This window comes from Oryctolagus cuniculus, chromosome 14 (genome assembly GCF_051225735.1).
Source record: "Oryctolagus cuniculus isolate XC-2025 breed Fujian yellow rabbit chromosome 14, ASM5122573v1, whole genome shotgun sequence".
NCBI lineage: Eukaryota > Metazoa > Chordata > Mammalia > Lagomorpha > Leporidae > Oryctolagus > Oryctolagus cuniculus.
Genome location: NC_142880.1, coordinates 80,480,798 through 80,499,762, shown reverse-complemented (window position 1 = coordinate 80,499,762; position 18,965 = coordinate 80,480,798). Strand labels below are relative to the sequence as shown.

The following is an 18,965-nucleotide window of genomic DNA, read 5'->3' as shown; positions in this document are numbered from 1 at the left end:
CTAAAAATTATCTTATTATTAGTCAGTTTTCCTTCTTTGATTCCAGGGACGACTCCAGCAGCAAGATGTCTATTGAAAATTAAGAAAATGCTTAAAACCAGACTATAAACAAGCATATAAAAAGAAATACTTTCGGTGGGCCAGAGTTGTGGTTTATGCCATCACATACAATGCCAGCATCCCATTTGGGTGCCCGTTCTTGCTGTGGCTGCTCCACTTCCAATTCAGCTCCCCACCAACGGCCTGGGAAAAGCAACAGAAAGCCCCAGTGCTTGGACCTCTGTCACTCATATGAGAGATGACATTCCTGACTCCTGGCTTCAACCTGGCTGACAGAATTTTTGTCACAAGCTTAACAAATTTCAAAATGGCAATACTTGGAAAGCATGCTCAATTTGTCATTGAGAAACACACAAGTATTTGAAATTCCTCAGTAATCTGACTCTCACTAATGGAAAGATTTGGTTGCACCCTAGGGGCCTCTTGGCTTTTTGGTTCTGTGCAATGCCCATGCTGTTTCTGGTTTGCTTTCACTATCAGGTGCTATATCATTGTTGCAGGAGTTTACAACACATACCTCTAAAATGATGCTTCTGCTTTAATGGTGCTACATCCCAGGCCACTTCAAGTCACTGGCACCAGACTGCAGGGGGGACGGGGGGTGAGGTTGTAGTTCTTGTAAGGAAGGCCAAAGGGGCCCAGGTTTTGTCCAAGTTTTCAAAGGCCACATCATAGTCCTGTAGGCTAAAGTTTTGTTGGTTAATTTAACCAAAGGACACACGGTTGGTCAGAACACTGGCTTTGCTAGCAGTCAATGTCTGTCCTATTGATATGGTGACCATCAACTCTATTATTCAGGGTTTTCTACCATCCAAGACAAGACTAGACGTTGCCCCGCCCCCCTCGACACTTTGGAAGACTTATGTTTCCATTGTTGTCCAATTGAGAATCTGGCCAATTGCCTTTGTCTAACAACTCATCTGAGCTCTGATTCTGTCATCCAGAGTATCAGATAATGTGCCAGTGAGAAAGGGAAACACAGCCCCCTCAGATTAGGGGGGAGCAGAATTCAAAGCCACTCGGTGATTCCTGTTGACAAATAGTGGCAGCTCCACCATGGAACATGTTGATCTTTTCTATGTGATTCAGAGGACTGCCAGGAAGATGAGAGGAATGGTTCGAAAGGAGGAAGAAGACTCTACCTGGACGGAAAAGCCAGGTCCCACACAGAGAGAAAACATTATGGAAAAAGTGGGGGAGTTCAAACGTCCATGGACAATGTCCTTTATCTTTTAATTCCATTTTCCCATGAAGTTTCTGAGGGCCCCTGGTGGCCCAGTACCCACCTGTTACAGAGCGGAAGTCCTTGTAGCTAGCTCTTGCTGGGGTTAAAACAACTGGGGCAGGAATAGGAGAAGGGAAAGTGCTCCCAGCTATATTGGGTGTAATCCTTGGGCTTAGCCAAGGAGGAACTGAGTAAAGCCCCGGGCATCTTGAAAGCTAGAAACCTGAGCAGATTTCCTGCAGTTTGTGTGCTATCCCTGGGGATTCCCTCCCTATTTTGAGCCAAGAAATGGATTTGGATGGGGCAGCATGTTCCCGCAAGTTGGCAGGCACTCGCTGAACAGGATAACTGAGCTGTTGCTTGGGCTGCACAAACCGACTGAACTGCCAAGTAGGCATTGCCTGCTAACATTGAAGTGATCACTAGTTAGCTGGATTAGACATTTCTGGTGTAGACAATTATTGCATGTAGTGTTTTAGTTTTTTTTTTTTTTTTAATGCTAGTGCACATGATAATTCAGACAGAATGAGTAGTAAGATGTAACTTTTTTTCTGGCATCAGATTCTCAGTTCTACAGCAGTCCCTCCTATGAAGCACAACCACTGTTACCTATTTCTCTTTCTCTTTCTCTTTTTTCTTTTTTTTTTTTTTTTATTTTAGAGAGAGATCTTCCATCCACTGGTTGATTCCCCAAATGGCTGCAACAGCCTGGGCTGTGCCAAGCTAAAGCCAGGAGCCAGGAGCTTCCTGTGGGTCTCTCACATGGATGCAGGGTCCTAAGGACTTGGGCCACCTTCCACTGCTTTCCCGGGCGCATTAGCAGGGAGCTTTATCAGAAATGGAGTAGCTGGAACCTGAACCAGTGCCCATATGGGATGCCTGCATTGTAGGCGGCAGCTTGACCCATTGTGCCACAGCACCAGCCCGTCTATTTCTACTCAGATGAAGATTTACAGAAAGAATCTATAGATACACAAGCATATATAGCCAATTTAATTGATTAAATACAGTGATGATTTTAGAGTAGGCGAATAAAAATAAATTTAATTGTAATATTTGTAATAATTTTAGTGTATTTATTTTTGTATATTTGTTTTGTTTTAATAAACCTTGTGCTAAATGTAGAGATCGGAGGAGAGGAACCTAGAAATTTTTTTTATATTCATTATACAAAATTTGTATAGTGTAATGAAAAAATACTTTTAATGAAATAGAATAGGAATATAATTTAGTATACTCTATATTATAGTACTATAGCATATAGTATGTAGAATACTAAAGTCTTATTAATACGTTATATTCATTCTATACTATATTTATACTCATCCTTTAAATTGAGGTAGTATTTTAAATTTGTTTTTATATATCATATAATTTTTCACTTCATATTTTTATTAAACATTTTTAACATGTTATTTTTTATAAAATTCTTCCAGAGAATGATTGGTTTTACATTAATATTTCATTGTTTTCATTTTACTGTATTTGTACTGAGTTATTTCAAAGTGTTCACTATCACAGATACTTGCACACACAAAGTCTTTTGAATATTTCTGAGTAATAAATTTATGAATAGTTTCTAAGTTCTTTAAAGATTTGATCCATTTCTCATTTTTCCTTGAGAAAACTTTCTGAGAGAAATCTTACTGCACTGAAATACATATTCTCATAGGTTTAATACAACTATGTGATATGATTTCCAGATATGTGAGATAGTTTCTGTTAGATTTAGATTAAATGGATTTTGCATGCACTTCTTTATCTCAGGCGTTGTCCTGTGAGTTATTTACACACATGAGTGTCGCTCCCCCATTTGCGGAGGAATGACACAGGACCCTGCGCTGTTCTTTTGTCTGCTCGGCCCTTCCCGGGTTTGCTGCTGGCCCTTCCCGGATTGGCTGCCGACCCCTCCACCTCCGTGGAGGGGCGGCTCCCCCTGCCACTTTCCCCACTTCCGCGGAGGAGCGGCACACCGCCGGCTGGCTCTCTCGGGGGCTGCTCAGGTGTTCCTTCAGATGTTCCTGGTGCATGTTGTCTCTCTCCTCCTTTATAGTCCTCTTCCACCAATCCCAACTCTGCTACCCACGCGCCGAGCACGCTGCTCTCCTCCAGTCAGGAGCAGGATCAGCTCCTGCAGCTTATCAAACTGATGAAGCAGCTGCGTAGAGGTTGTTTGGTCTCTCTCTCTCTCAGCACCATATTGTGGGAGAGCAGATGCATAGAATAAGTCTTAATTCCAGTAACTTAGTCTAGTCTCAGTTGCTCCCCGCACATGAGCTTATTTAATGCGTGTAGCCACTACATTGCAATATGTAAACCAAGAAGAAAAGGTCTTGGGAGACATATGAGACTGCAATCTCCTCTGAGTCTGTGAAAAGTGCGGCCTTACCTGGTACTGTAATAATATTTGAGAGATGGGAAGGGGGATCCTCAGTGCAGTGACATTTTGCAGCTGCGTCTCTGGGAATAGGAATGAGTTTTTATTCAATAAACCAGTGCCGCAGTCTAGATTGAAGTATCTTTAGACCCAGGACCTCTAATAAAAATTGCTATTTCTGCCTGTCTTTTCCACATTTTTCCACTACCCCAGGACTCGAATCTTTTACCTAAACACATCCCTTCACTCTGAATGCTGCCAAAATAGGAGTTTGTTAGTCCTAAATTAGGGGATTGGCTTTGTGTGTTAAAAAAAAAAAAGTGGAGGAGGGTCTTCTTTTTATAACCGTCTATAGTGACTATTAACTTTCCAGGGAAGGCAGCTTTTAGTGAGATCCACGTTTAGTCTGATTGCACAATGATTCTTCCCTTCCCTACACCTTGTTTCTAGCTGTCCTCTTACACTGCAGTGTGCACAGTTTAAATTGTACAGGTAAAGCAGGGGCACAGGATGGCTACCTTTCTGCATCTGAATTATATAACCCTGCACATGTTTGCGGTCTTTGTTGTAATTGATAGCAAAGTGAGCAATACAGATAATTTGATAAGCACCAGGTCTGCTCAGCCATTGTCATATCATACTAAGAATAGATTGAAATCTGAGATGATGTTAGTAAATGCAGATTTCCAATTTTACTGAAGAATATATTCTGAAACATTAGGGATGCTTGTATGGTCAAATTAATGTTCGAATTCATGTCCAAGTCTATCAGTGAATGTTAACGAGGGATTTAGTCATCCCTAGTAATGTCACTATTGCTTTTTCTATGAAAAATATAAAATAAACTTAAAATGATGGTCTGTGTCATTTGGGGGGCTTCAGAATTCTAAAGAATAAAAATACATACAATTTTTGATGCATTTTTAAAAAAGCTTTATTGATTTATTTGAAAGGCAGAATGACAGAGACAGGAGGGAGAGGCATAGAGAGAGAGAGATCTTCTATCTTCTGGTTCGCTCCACAAATGGTCTCAAGAGCTGGGGCTGAGCCAGGTCTCCTCTGTGGGTTGCAGGGGCCCAAGAGTTTGGGCTATCGTCCCCTGCCTTCCAGGCACAATAACAGGGAGGTACCTCGGAAGCTGAGCAGCCAGAACCACCGTGCTCTGACAACGGATTTGGATGTTGCAAGTGGTGGCTTAAATTAATTACACATGTAACTCCAAATCCACTGTTTCTCATGTACATAGATGTTAGATCATTTTAAAGACTTTTATTGAACATTCGCACATAAGTGTCTAGAGAAGTATTTTATGTTTAATTTTGTGAAACCAGAGCTTACTTGGTGAATATTTTGAAAAGTTGTTGAACAAAGAAGATGATGAAACAGGAAGGGCTGCCCTCCCCCAGGAGAAGATATGAAGAATAATAGTGGGTCACAAACTCCTTTCTAAGGAGACCAGTGAAAGTCCTTCCAAAAGTTTTTGGAAAATGAAACTAAAAGATGAATTTATTTTGGTGTGAAAATTTTTGAAAACATGTGCCTTTTTTATAGTGTGCATTTGCAAGAGTGTTTTGAAGACCTCTCATATTTGTGTCACCTATGAAGTTACCCCAGACCTTGCTGTTTTAAAACAATGTTTTATGGTTTCTGTGGCTCAGGAAACTGAAGAAGGTTGCACGCAGGTGCCTGGTGTCTGCTCTGCTGTGTCGAGGCCTCAGCTGGAGCACTCTGAAGGTTGAGGGCTCTGGTCATCTATAGGGACATTCGCTCACGTTCTTCGTGCTTGATGCTGGCTGTGGATACGGACTTTGGTTTCTATCCGTGTTCTCTCCCTGAGGGTTGACTGAGCTTCCCGACGCTGGCTGGGGTGTATCAGCAAACATTCCGAGAGACAAAGAACCTGTTAGAAACGCTATCCCTTTTGTGCCCCCTTAGAAGCCGCAAAACATCAACTGTGTTCCATTGGTTCAATCCAATGCATGCAAGCCTCCTCCAAGCTTCATAAGAAAGAACATGATTACCCACTTTTTCTGGGAGAATTTTCCATCACCGTGTAAGATAGCATGAGAAAATCTGTCTATTCATTATTGGAAAATACAATCTACCATGGAGGGTAGGAATTCGTTTAGCTAATGCTAGGTTAGGGTTTGATTGAACTAGACATAAAAACAGGACCAGAAGTGAGAAATTTACAGACTATGATACAAAGGTTCAGAGAAAAGTGAGAAATCTGACATCTGTGATGGACTGAGGGAAGAACAGCTGTTTAAAGGGGATATGTAGGAAGCTTTGCTGTGTGGTATGTGAAGTTCAGTTATTTCTCTCTAAGCTCATCATTTTTAGAGAAAATGGTATCCCATTGGGTTATAATGTTGGATTCATTTTTGGAAAAGGTGCAGTAACTTGCTGATATGAGCTCTGGTGATATGGGGGAAATATGGAAGCCTCCTAGATCTAGGTTAATCTACTCTGTTAATCAGTTTGTTGTGCTGCCTATAATGAAATACCTGAGATGGGCTGTTTAGGAAGAAAAGAGGGTTGTTTAGCTCACAGTTTCAGAGGTTCAAGGGCCTGGTGCTGCTATCAGCTTGGTACTAGCTAAGAGTGAATGGAGGACAGAGGATGGCAATGGCAGAAGCACAAGTTGGAGCAAACAGTCACATTGTGAGCTGGGAGCAGGGAGAGCTGAGTCAAGCCTGGCTTGTCCATTTTTATAACAACCCTCTTGCAAGAACTTAAGCAAGTCACAGAACTGCCTCACACCTGCAGTGCCCAGGGAACTCCTACACAGACTACTCCTTAGAGGTCCCACCGCCTCCCAATGGGACCACCCTGGAGTACAAGCCATCACACCTGCCTTCAGAACAGTTGAGTAACAAATGTGGTTGCCATTGGCAGATGTCGGGTGACTCCCAAATGTCAGTGCAAGCATTGGTGCCAGTCTTTGGTGAAATTTTAATCAGCGGGCTCTAAAACAGAAATTGAACATCATCAATCTTTCACAAAGACATTTTTGCTCAATTAAAGGAAATGATCTTTCATATTAAATAACTAAATAAATAATTATAACTAATATAATTAATAATTAAATAATTCAAATTTTTAAATTTTCAGAACAGCCTTTATTTTATGGAAGGATGGTGACATTAGGTGTCACAGAACTCAGTACTTGTGTTTTATGACATACAAACTTGGAAAAACAAAAAGCTATTGATTATGTTAGTGCTTAAAATTTTAAGTGCTCCTCTAAATTACAGTTTATTTTGGTGGAAAATATCTCAGTCCTTTTACTTTAGATATTTTATTGTTATTTTATGTAAAAGAACAACACAGATTTATCTGAATATGTAGAAGAAACAGTTTATTTACTCCTTGTAATCTTAAAGGATTATCCTTGATTTATTCAAATTTTTCCTCTCTCTACTATCAGTACCTATCATGAAAATTGAGATTAAATGAAAACATGAAGAGCATAATGCTACCTTTCACATAAATGAGCATGTTTGTTGTAAGGACTAAGTGAGTACTTATAAAGAGCTTAAAATCATGCCTGAAACATTGTATGGACTCAGACAAAGAAAGCTGTGGATGATATTGATAATGGCCTTTTGAAATTATTCTTCTTTTGTACTTCCCAATTTATGCTGTTAGTGTGTTTTGAAATGGGTAGAATATTGTTTTATTTAGACTTATCCTGGATTAACTTATTTTCTAATAGTAACTGGTACAGTATTTTTATCTTTTTATTTCAAATGATTCAAAAATAAGAGAAAAAAAACAAAGAAGTAAAAATGTATCAATGATAAGGTAAAACCAATTTCAAGAAAAGCCAAAATTTAATGACAAAATAAAGTTTTAAAAATAGGCCTTGATAGAAAAGAAACATTTTTATTCATCTCGGAGTCTAGACTTAAACAGTCAAGAATTGTCTTAACTGATATCTTGGACCTTGCTTCTTGATTCAAATAGTGCATTTTTTTTCACAACTACTTATTCTTTTTTCTTTTCTCCTTTCCTCCTTTTCTCCTCTCCTTCCTCCCTCCCTCTCTCCCTTCCTCCCCACCCCTCCTTCCATCCTTCTATCTGTTTAGTTTAACAAAAACTAGTTTCTATATTTTAGAGTCACAAAGAGAAATAATGTAACTATATTCAGTTTGGGAAATTATACCTTCTATTCTATAATAATAAATATTTACTGAGAACTTAAATTATTAAGTGAATCATTCGTGAAGTATAAATTCTCTTAATGTGAGTTGATAGGACCACCTATTATCACAGCAGTTGGCAGTTTATCTCATATTACTGTCTGCCCATTTTCCCAAAAGCTGACGCTTACTGCCCAGCTGTAGGCCATGGTGCATAGTAGGTTGGCAGTCTTACATCAGAAATGTATGGCATTTGTCCTAAGATATGGTGAGTTACACAGAGCTAAAAATAAAAAAAATCTAATTTATAACATTAGGAAGAAAGAATCCAAGATGTCAGGAAGACTCAGTACAAATAACATTTAGAGTCAGTACCGTAAGACGGATGCTGTGCTGTGCATAGTATTTTGAAAATGTTTCCCAAAGAAGCTTCAATTTTATATTTGAAGTGGAAAATACAAATGAAAAGAGGTTTAAATGTTCATTAATCACATATAAATTTTAAAATGTAACTTTTGTGCTATTATAATAAAGTGGATTTCGTTAAATATGTTCATGTTTCTCCTGGATGTCATGTATATAAAGCAAACAAAACAAAAATGAAAATGTCTTCTGATATGTCTACAAATATATGAGGCTAATGGAAACATAACATGAAAATTCCTCTAGCTCAGGTGCATACAGAAGCATGTTTATTGCATTTGCTGAATGGTTTAAGACATGTAATTTTTTTTTTTTTTTTTTTGACAGGCAGAGTGGACAGTGAGAGAGAGAGACAGAGAGAAAGGTCTTCCTTTTGCCATTGGTTCACCCTCCAATGGCCGCCACAGCTGGAGGAGCCAGGTACCCATCCTGGTCTCCTATGGGGTGCAGGGCCCAAGAACTTGGACCATCCTCCACTGCACTCCCGGGCCACAGCAGAGAGCTGGCCTGGAAGAGGGGCAACCGGGACAGAATCCAGTGCCCCGGCTGGGACTAGAACCCAGTGTGCCGGTGCTGCAGGCGGAGGATTAGCCTATTGAGCTGCGGCGCCGGCCAAGACATGTAATTTTAAATATAACTCATACTTGGTGACTTTTTATGGCAACATGGTTTTCTAATGTTGAAAATAACATGTATACTTTACATTATCATACTGTAGGTGAATTGAGCCAGTGAATCGGGCCCACACAATCATAGAGATAAGCTCAAGGAGTGGGTCTGTACTGGACTGTGATGTGAACTGTTTACTACATCTCATAGTTTGACCAGATAGTTTGGTAAATCCTTTACTGTGGGGTAAGCATTACAATTGTGTCTCATTTAAATATTAAGAAATGGAGGCAGAGATTACATACTAAGTGACAGAACTAAAAAATAAACTGGGACATTCTGGCTGTAGACCCCCAACTTTACTATGCTATATGGAAAACCCATCAGATAGTTTCCCTTCTCTCTCTCTCTCTCTCTCTCTCTTTTTCTCCCTTTCTCTTTCTCACACACACACACTATTCTGGTGTTGTCATAGCCTCAGTACATGTTTGACTCTTTAGTCTTATACCAGCTGTATAAATGAGTCACTTAAGCTTACTTTGTTTCAGTTTGAGGCTAAAATGAGGAATATATATATTATATATACTAATATATATGTACTATATATTAGTATATATAATATATAATATGTATTATGTGATATATTATATAATATATTAATAATATATAATTATATAACATATAATTATATACTATATATAATATATAGTATATAGTGAGCACTCAACAAATGTTAGTTGGGTGATAAAACTGAGGCCCATGGAGGTTGTAACTTGTTCAAAGTCACTAGGCTATTTCGTGACTAATCAGGATTAGAGTCCGTATCATGATTCCCAGCTCAATATTCTTTCCTTTATACTAAACTATCTCATTCACTGCCAACTCATTGTACACCTTATTATGTTATTAAATTTTTGTATATGAATGTTTTGTCCCTCCAAAGGCTAAAGTTGTGGATTAATGACTTCTGCATCAGCTGTAGGTACTAGTGCAGATCTCTTGCCATTGTAGAGGTTTGGTGTTCATCTGTTAATTATAAACTTCTAACTTCACGATACTCAACCTGAAATGATTTTCTTTCTCCTATATTTCTCATTTCCTCTCAGCAGTTCAGTATATAAGAGCAAGCCATTACAGTCTTTTGCACAAAATTAGAATTATACAGTGCATACCACCATTCTCACTCCCTAGAGAAGAGCATGCAATTTCCTACTATATTTCTGCAATATAAAGAAAATAATTCAGTTTACCTATGCTTTGGTTTCTTCATTGATATAGAATTTCTATACAGCATTACTTAATCACAAAAGAAACCCATTATCATTTAGCTTATTGTTATGTAAATTCAGACATAATGTAGGTCACAATATGAGCCCAAGAATGTAACAGATACCCATAGGGAAAACCTAGTAGAACATCTCAAAGAGTGGGGATAATTTTTATCTTTGGATAACAACTTTTTTATAAAGGAGTTCCACTCACAATGCAGTGGCACTATTAACTACACTCACTAGGAAGCCAGTATGGGAGGTACATTTTATACATCTCTATCAGAATGGACTAGTGTCCTAAGCACTACAAATCACTACTTTGATTGCCTTTGAAGCTACTTTGAAGAGACCACCAATTATATTTTGAAAATCATTTGCCTAAATAAGCTGCTTCTTAAATATGCCTTTGAAAGAGGTGAATTTCTCTTGCTCCATATCTGCATTTTACATTTCAAGAACTTGTTGGCTTTCAACAAGTGTGCATGTCTCACAAGTTTGCATTTTCTCCTGATGCTCAGGATGAAGCGAAAGTGTCGCTCCCCCTCTTCATGGAGGAACCACACAGGACCCTGCGCTGTTCTTTTGTCTGCTCGGCCCTCCCCGGGTTTGCTGCTGGTTCTTCCCGGGTTGGCTACCGTCCCTTCCACCTCCGTGGAAGGGCGGTTCCCCCTGGCCACTTTCCCCACTTCCACAGGGGAGCGGCACACCGCCGGCCGGCTCTCTCGGGGGCTGCACAGGTGTTCCCTCAGATGTTCCCCTTAGATGTTCCTGGTGCATGTTGTCTCTCTCCTCCTTTATAGTCCTCTTCCACCAATCCCAACTCTGCTACCCACACGCCGAGTACGCTGCTCTCCTCCAATCAGGAGCAAGTCCTACAGTTTATTGGTTGAACTGGAGGCAGCTGTGTAGAAGCTGTTTCTCCCTTCTCAGCGCCATATTGTGGGAGAGCAGATGCATAGAATAAGTCTTAATTCCAGTAACTTAGTCTAGTCCGAGTTGCTCCCCACACGAAAGTTTATACAAGGAAGCAGCTAGGAGATCTGACCTAGAGACCACCTCATCCAGTTGATTTCCCCTGTAGACCTATAAGCTTTAGCCCATTATCTAGCTCCCAAGAGCCTCCTCAGCTTTCTCCTCCTGAGCTGCATACCCAGGAATTTGTCTCCTATTTACAAGGATCAGGAAGGATATGGCAGGTTCAGAAAGGACGGGAGAACTTGCTGAGCCTTGCCTGAAAAGGCTGCAAAGTGCCTGCCATACAAAAATACTCGAGGAACTGTAGTTTTATTTCCTTCAGCAAAGGAAACTTTAAGATGACTTGAAAATAGCTGAATATAATAGCATAACAACCAACGTCAACACTTATTGGCATGTGCCACTCCTGTAGAAATTCTTGGTTTCCAGCTTGATCTCATTAGCAAAAATGGAATTTACTAAGCCTTATCAGGAGCCTGGCATTTTATTGAGAATCAAAACCTTTCTGTTTGGAAACTAGGGCAAAACTCAGTTATAGATCAACAGGAATGTGAGAGAAGTAGCATAAAAGGGAAACTATTGTAAATATGTAGAAAGAGCAGACTTCTTGATGGGCCAGAATAAATACTAGACTGCACCAGACAACTAAGTCAACTCCCAGGGTTCACAGTGTAACAGTGAAATATGGGCCCATGGGATAGCTCAGTAACTTAAATAAGAATCCCTAGGGTGCATGTAGCATTTGATCAATTAGTGTTTTCCATGAGTCATGTTGCAATTCAGATGACTTAGGGCAAATAAGGGCTGGTTCTTATAACATGTTCGGCAAAATCAATTCCTCACTGTTAGACCCTGGTGAATGCTAAGCACTCCACAAATACATGCAAATGGCTTCTGTGTTTGATGCATTTTCTTTAAAGGTCTCCTTCTTCATTAGTATATTAGATTGGCAGAATCCTTCAAACCTCCGCTGGTCCAACACTCTGCACTTAAGATAACTCTTGTCTGGCGCCATGGCTCAATAGGCTAATCCTCCGCCTGCGGCGCTGGCACACCAAGTTCTAGTTCCAGTCGGGGCACCAGATTCTGTCCCGGTTGCACCTCTTCCAGGCCAGCTCTCTGCTGTGGCCAGGGAGTGCAGTGGAGGATGGATGGCCCAAGTCCTTGGGCCCTGCCCCCCATGGGAGACCAGGAGAAGCACCTGGCTCCTGCCTTCGGATCAGCGCGGTGCGCCGGCCACATTGCGCCAGCCGCAGCAGCCATTGAAGGGTGAACCAACATCAAAGGAAGACCTTTCTCTCTGTCTCTCTCTCTCACTGTCCACTCTGCCTGTCAAAAAAAAATTTAAAAAAAGAGAGAAAGATAACTCTTGACATTCCAATGTTTAGTTATTCCTTAGTTGCCTAAGGTACAGTGGACACCAACCTCTTCTAGCTACTTGGAGCCACAAAGCTAATTCCCAACATGGCTGTGATAATTGCGGAACATGGGAAGTTATGGGCTATGAATTAGAATTCCAACCCATGCCTTATGTTCTGCTATGGTCTGTGGTCAGTTGCTTGCTCATCCCTGCACCGGTTTCACTTTCTGTGCCTTGAGGCTAATGGAGTCTCAGCACTTGGATGGCAGATGTGACAGAGAAAGATGAATTGGCCAGAATGAGCATTATCAACCAGAAAGCTGCCGCCATTCCCATTGCCAACCATTTACACTGTGGAGGGCAGCTCAGGCATGGGCTGTTTTGTTTAGGAACCCACAAGTGAGATCTGCTGAGCTGATCTTCATTTTTTGTGCAAATGAGACAATACAGGGCTGCTTTGTGAGGCTGTCAGCCTTCACCAAACAGGACCCACGAAAGCTATACCCCTGCCTGAAATACTTCAGGGACCATTCCTTTAAGTGGGAGAGCTGTTTTGATAAGAAAGCCCAAGAATCTGTTCAAAGTCTTGCAATTATCTCGGGGTTTATTGTGCTAATGGATCACCCTTTCTCGTCATCACTTTTTTGGCATTAGGCCTTGGGACATGGTCCTCAATGGACAATGCTCCCTTATATGTCTTATCAAGGTCCCAAGCACAACCCAGGGCATGCAAATATTAGGAAGAATGAAAGCAAGAGTTCAACAAAGTGAGAGTAGGGTGGGAGAAGAAACTGGAAATGATCTTTCCCACCCAATTATAGTTGAATTGAAGTTGTCTACATCTTTGTCTCCATCTTCATGCAAAAATGAAAGACCCTACATTGAAAGGATCCTGATTTGGTTGGATCCTCCTTCTCTCTAAGCTCAGCAGCTTTGGAAACAGCACCAACTCTAAACAGTAATTTAAGCTCTGAAATAAAAGGCTAGGCTGTGATCCAAAGTGCTTCCAATATTTTTCTGGTAGGCTATTAGTGATTTTTCATGAAAAGCACTTGTTTCAAATGTTATTATTTCATCTTTTAATGTTTTAGTCAACAGTAAATGATCCTCTGCTCTGATACACTCTTCTCAAAGTGGTAGAAAAGTTTGTGGCAAATTGCCATTTCAACCATTTATTCTGCTCCAGTAATACAGTAATGAATACATTGAAACTGGGAAAAATTAACTAAATTACTTCTATGTACATTTAAAAGAAGCCACAGAAAAATCTGGCAAAGTGACATAAGTTAAATATATTGCTTCTCAGTAGATTAACATAGTATCCTCACCAAAAGTCACACTTAAACAGTTTAATAGAGTGGGATATATTAAATTCAAAACAACTTGTTGTCCAGGCTGGTTATAGATACTACATGTAATCTATTATTTGTGGGATTTGGGCTCAAATACACCTGTTTTCAAAACTGGTGTCGTGGCTCAATGGGTTAATCCTCTGTGAGGCTGACATAGTATAATGGAGTGCCCATTTGAGTTCTGGCTGCTCTGCTTCTGATCCAGTTCCTTGATAAATGCCTTGGAAGTTTTGCAAAAGGTGGCCCACGTTGTTGGCCCCTTTTTATTCATATGGGAGACCTGGATGGAGTTGCTGGCTCCTAGCATTGGCCTGGCCCAGCCCTGGACATTGGGGCCATTTTGGGGAGTGACCTAAGGGATGGAGGATCTCTCTATCTCTCCGTTTCTCTTTCTCTTGTTCTGCCTTTCAAAATAAATGAATCTTGATTTTTTTTAAGAAAAACCACACATCTGATTTCAAATCCTGAGAAGACTGCAGAGAAAAGAAGATTAAAGTGGATAGAAGGAGAAAGAGAGGGAGGAGGGATGCTCTGGTGGAGGGAGAGATGGGAAGAAGACAAATATGAAGATGGGAGCGAAGAAGATCTACTTCTGGTTCAGGAAGGACACTTACCTGACGTGTGCTGGGAAGTGGATCTCCATCTCCAGTGAGGGAAGAGGAAACTGCCTTGTGATTAATCAAGAAGCATGCCTAGATCCAATTCTAATGCAGAAATCCCTGAGCTGGAAAAGGATTGCATCAGAATAAGTGGGGAATGCAGTTTGTGAAACCTGAAGACATTTAAAAACAGCTGAGGACAGAACCTGTTAAAGCAAGAAAGTGCACAGGAGCATGGCTCTTCCTGCCCTGCCCTGCCCTGCTTTCCTGCACAGTAGTGACACTTCTTTCCTCTCCCCAGAGTCCAGCCCAACTCCTTGGGAGGAAAGCAGAAGTCCCCTAGGCATTTTCCGGGTCTGTGTGGGTGTGCCTGGTGGGATGAGGTTTCAAAAGCGTTTTCCACCACAGCTATGTCCCCATATGTATGCAGTGTTGGCTCTAAGTGACTCTCTCCCTGCATGTCCTCATTTTTCCATTCCTTTTCTTGCTGCCCTTAGCCTCCGTGGTAGTCCCTGGGGTAGAGCCTGAGTGCTTCTCCGCTGTGCTGCACAGCTGTTGTTACTGCACAGTTGAGGTACTCAGGTAGGATCAGGTGGTTGTGCTTGGAACCCTGCAACATCATTCCTTGGGAGTAGGAACGATGTAACAACTGATGTAGGGTCAACCTCCAGAGCCAAGAAAGAGCTCAGTTTTCATGGAGGGATTGGTCTCTTTTTCTCTGCTGTACATGTAAGTCGTTGGTCACCAGGACTGCACAGCATTTCAGGAGAAGGGATGGGGAGTTGGGAGGGACTCTTTAGATAGATGATCCTGGAGATGAAGTGAAATTCACCAGATGGAAGAGGTCCAATGGCTACAAGTGGGGCCAAGGAGATTGCAAACTAAACTATAGACAGTCGTCCTCTTCAATCAATACCCTCACAGCTGGCATTGTGAAGCAGCAGGGTAAGCCACCACCTGCAGTACAGGCATTCCATATGAGTGCTGCTTTGAGTCCCCACTGCTCAACTTCCCATCTAACTCCCTGATAATGTACCTGGGAAAGCCAAAGACTGCCCAAGTGCCTGGGTCCCTGCCACCCATGTGGGAAACCTGGCTGGAGTTCCAGGCTCCTGGCTTTGGCCTGACCCAACCTCCGCCATTGCAGCTATTTAGGAAGTGAACTAGTGGATGGAAGATCTGTCTCTCTATCTCTCCTCCTCTCTCTGTAACTCTGCCTTTCAAAGAAATAAATAAACTTCAAAAAAAAAAAAAAAACAAAAAACACCAGACTCATTCAGGGTGGGCATTGTGGCACAGCAGGTTATATACCTGCCTGGTGTATAATTTGCTTCTCCTGTTGGAATGCCAGTTTGAGTCCAGCCTTGTTGTTTCTGATTCAGCACCCTGCTAATGTGCCTGGGAAGCAGCAGACAAGGGCCTGAGCACTTGAGTCCCTGCCACCCTGACGCCTGGCTTTGGCCTGGCCCAGCCCCAGCTGCTGCACCCATTTAGGAAGTGAACCACAGATGGAAGATCTCTCTTTCTCTCTGTCATTACACCTTTTCAAGTAAATAATTTTTTCAGAAATTCTGCACTCAAACTTAACAACAAGCTAAAAGCATTGCCCATATTTAGGCAAGAAAATGTGGGTTGGGGCAAGAGTGGAGCTTTCAGGAAATGGTAAGGGATCTATCTGAGAGTGGTTTGACTGGAAGTTTACTGTTGAGGTGCTGATGTTTGCTGCAGGGATAGCAGAACTCTTTGGGACACGGGGCCCAGAATCAAAAAGGCCAAAGTTTGAACCTGGGCTCTACTGCTCACTGGCTGCCTTACCTGCGGCAGAGCTGTTACTGTCTCAGAATCCCAGACCCGCATCTGTCAACAGGAATAATGATAACAATTCTCAACCACAGCAAATTTTATCTTTTTGTTTTGTACCTTTGACCTCTTCTTCTCAACTGGATACTTTTCATGGGAATCAAAACATATTCAGGTACCTTCTCTGTTTAAAACAAACAGAATAAATCAAAACTTTACCTCACTCACTGTTCCTGCACATTCGGGTTTCTCTTGCCATTGTAGCCCAGATGATTCTTTATTTGAGGCTGTTCTGTGTGTCGCAAATTATTTAGCAACACACTTCACCTTTACCCACGAGAAGAACACCCTGCCCCAAGTTGCAATTTAAAAAAAAAAAAAAGCCATTTGCTGGGGGACAGAGTGTCCCCTTGATGAGAAGCACTGTTCTGTTTCCTGTGTCACCTTCGATTCCCTCGCAGGTTCACCTGTTCTCCCTAGCTCATTTCCTCACTTCCCTATCACACCAGAGCATTCTACTGTCTCTTGTCCTGATTTCACTGATCAAATGGTTCTTGTTCAGATGAGTGATAGCCTCAATACTGCCCAATATAATGAACTCTCCAATCCTTGTCTTCTTTGATCTTTCAGCAGAATTTAATGCTTGTAGAATTCAATGTCCTGGCTCTCTGCTGCCACCATCTCTTGGCTGAATCTCTGAAGTCTGGAACACGTAGGGTAGTTAGGCTCTTTCTTCCCTTGTTGACACACAGTCCCCCATGATCCAGCTTGGGCTATATCAAAAGGGTTTAGGAACAGAGCAAGCACTTTTCAAGCTTATGTTTATATTTCCTTGCTAGCAATCCCTTGTCCAGTGCCCAGAATTGAATCTTTTGGGGAGGGCCTGGCCAAGTAGAGGTACACGCGGAGCATGAACTTTTGGTCTCATGGCTTAAGAGGCTTTGTTGACCTACTGCCCAGTGAAACTGGTAAGAAGTGTAAACAAACAAATGATCCCAGTCATTTAAAGCCTCTGGAAATGGCTCTCAGCACAAACAGCAAATGAAGAAGCATTTATGTAAGAACACCTATGAACATTCAGTAAGAGATGGGAGAGTCTGTGGTAGCTGAGCCAAGACCACTCTCTCCAACTCCTTCCCAGCTCAGGGAGGCAGAGGCTTGACTCCAGCCTGATGCAGGCAGGAACACAGAGCTCCCTCTACCCCAGCTCCCAGCTGCAGGATTTACTTCCTGGAAAGGCCAGGACTTCAGAGTGTCTAATCAGAAGCTCCAGTAACCTGCTGCTTACATTAAGCCCTGGTGAGTACAGATGAGAGACAGGGGCTTCCTTCTTCTGCTCCACTCCCAGATGGAGATCCTACCTTAAGCACTGCTTTCTGAGAATACTAGGGCACTCATCACCCTTGCCCAAACTCCTGAGGGGGAGGGTCCACACCAAGAGAGACAAGCCTACAGGGTATCAAGCAGCTGAACAGCAACCTCCCCCCCCACCCCGCCATCTAATCCAGCTGAGCTCCAGGAGAGAGGCTGTCCCTCAGAGAGTAGCTTACCATTTTCCCCAACCCATCTTCAGAGCTCTGGCCTGGGAACTGTGTCTAGGAAGAGAAGCAGCTCATGAACTAAACAGTTCTTATTCTCTTCCTAAACAAATTGGCATCCCTTGCAGCTGAGAATGGAGAAGTTCCAGCTTCCCAAATACTCCCAAGAATGTCGGCAGCTGTGCTGAAAGCAATTGGGAGGATTGTAGAGAGAGGCCAAACTGCACACTAGTTACCTGGGGACAGCTAGGGAGGGAATAAAGCAGTCGGGAGGAACCTTTTAGGGATTGGAAAAAATATTAAACACTGACCACAGAATTCTTCTTTCAAAGGAGCCACAATTTATTGTATTTATAGAGCAACTGATGCCAAAAGAGCTTTGTTGAAACCAATAAAGCTGTCATCCAACTAGTAGAGTTTAACCAGCTGAATGTGATCACACAAACAGTAGAAGAGAACACTGCCATGCAAGGTGTCTGTGGATATACCCAAAGACATGGCTCCTTGAGGCACAAACTCAGAAAACTAACACTGTAAGGGAAATTCACTTTATTAAAACAATCCAGTCAATCTCTAAACAATACAAATAATAATCGTCTGACTGGGTGGTAGTGGTGGGAATACCCAGAGTTGTTACAATTGATTATTTATAATATCCAGTGTCCAACAAAGGAATATAAGGCCTGGCAAAAAAAGGAAATCATAACCCATATCCTAGCCCAGGGAAAAGGAACCATGCAGGAGAAATGGCCTGTGAGAGGTACCAGATGTTGAACTTAACAGAGAAACAGAATTCTGGCAGCCATTGTATACAACGATCTGTCACCTCTTGTAACTATGGGAGTCACAGGCCCTTCTGTTTTCTCCCTAATTGTCCTCTCTACCCCAGCTTCAATCTCCTGCCATGTATATAGGAAGTACACAATTTATCACCACCTCAGGTCCTCCCTCCCAGCTCCAGACCCATAAATCACTCAGCCTGTTTGAAATCTCCAGCCATATCCTCAAAGCCACTTCCAATTAAATACAGCCAAATATTGACTCCCTCTATTCCCCAGTGTTCACTGTCTCTCACCTGGACTGCTGCAAAAGCCTGGGACTGGTGCCAAATTAGGGAGACTTTCATAACCGATATCAAGCCAATCCCTACACCATAGCCAGAAAAATCCTTTGCAATTCAAATCTATGTTGTGTACCCACTCCATCCCTGCCCATAGAGACCATGAGAAAG

The 18,965-nt window shown here is 41.9% G+C and overlaps 1 protein-coding gene and 1 long non-coding RNA gene across 11 annotated transcripts in view; one reads left to right on the top strand and one right to left on the bottom strand.

The window, feature by feature from the left end:
- Positions 1 to 18,965, top strand: part of PDE4D (phosphodiesterase 4D) — a 1,644,269-nt gene that overhangs the window by 623,642 nt on the left and 1,001,662 nt on the right. The gene's annotated exons all lie outside the window — the stretch shown is intronic.
- On the bottom strand, positions 4,622 to 17,899 carry LOC149122405 (uncharacterized). Its single transcript, XR_016220777.1, has 4 exons — positions 17,747 to 17,899; positions 14,412 to 14,521; positions 6,516 to 6,631; positions 4,622 to 5,524 (listed from the first exon to the last, which is right to left on the bottom strand). It is a non-coding gene; the product is annotated as an uncharacterized LOC149122405 (long non-coding RNA).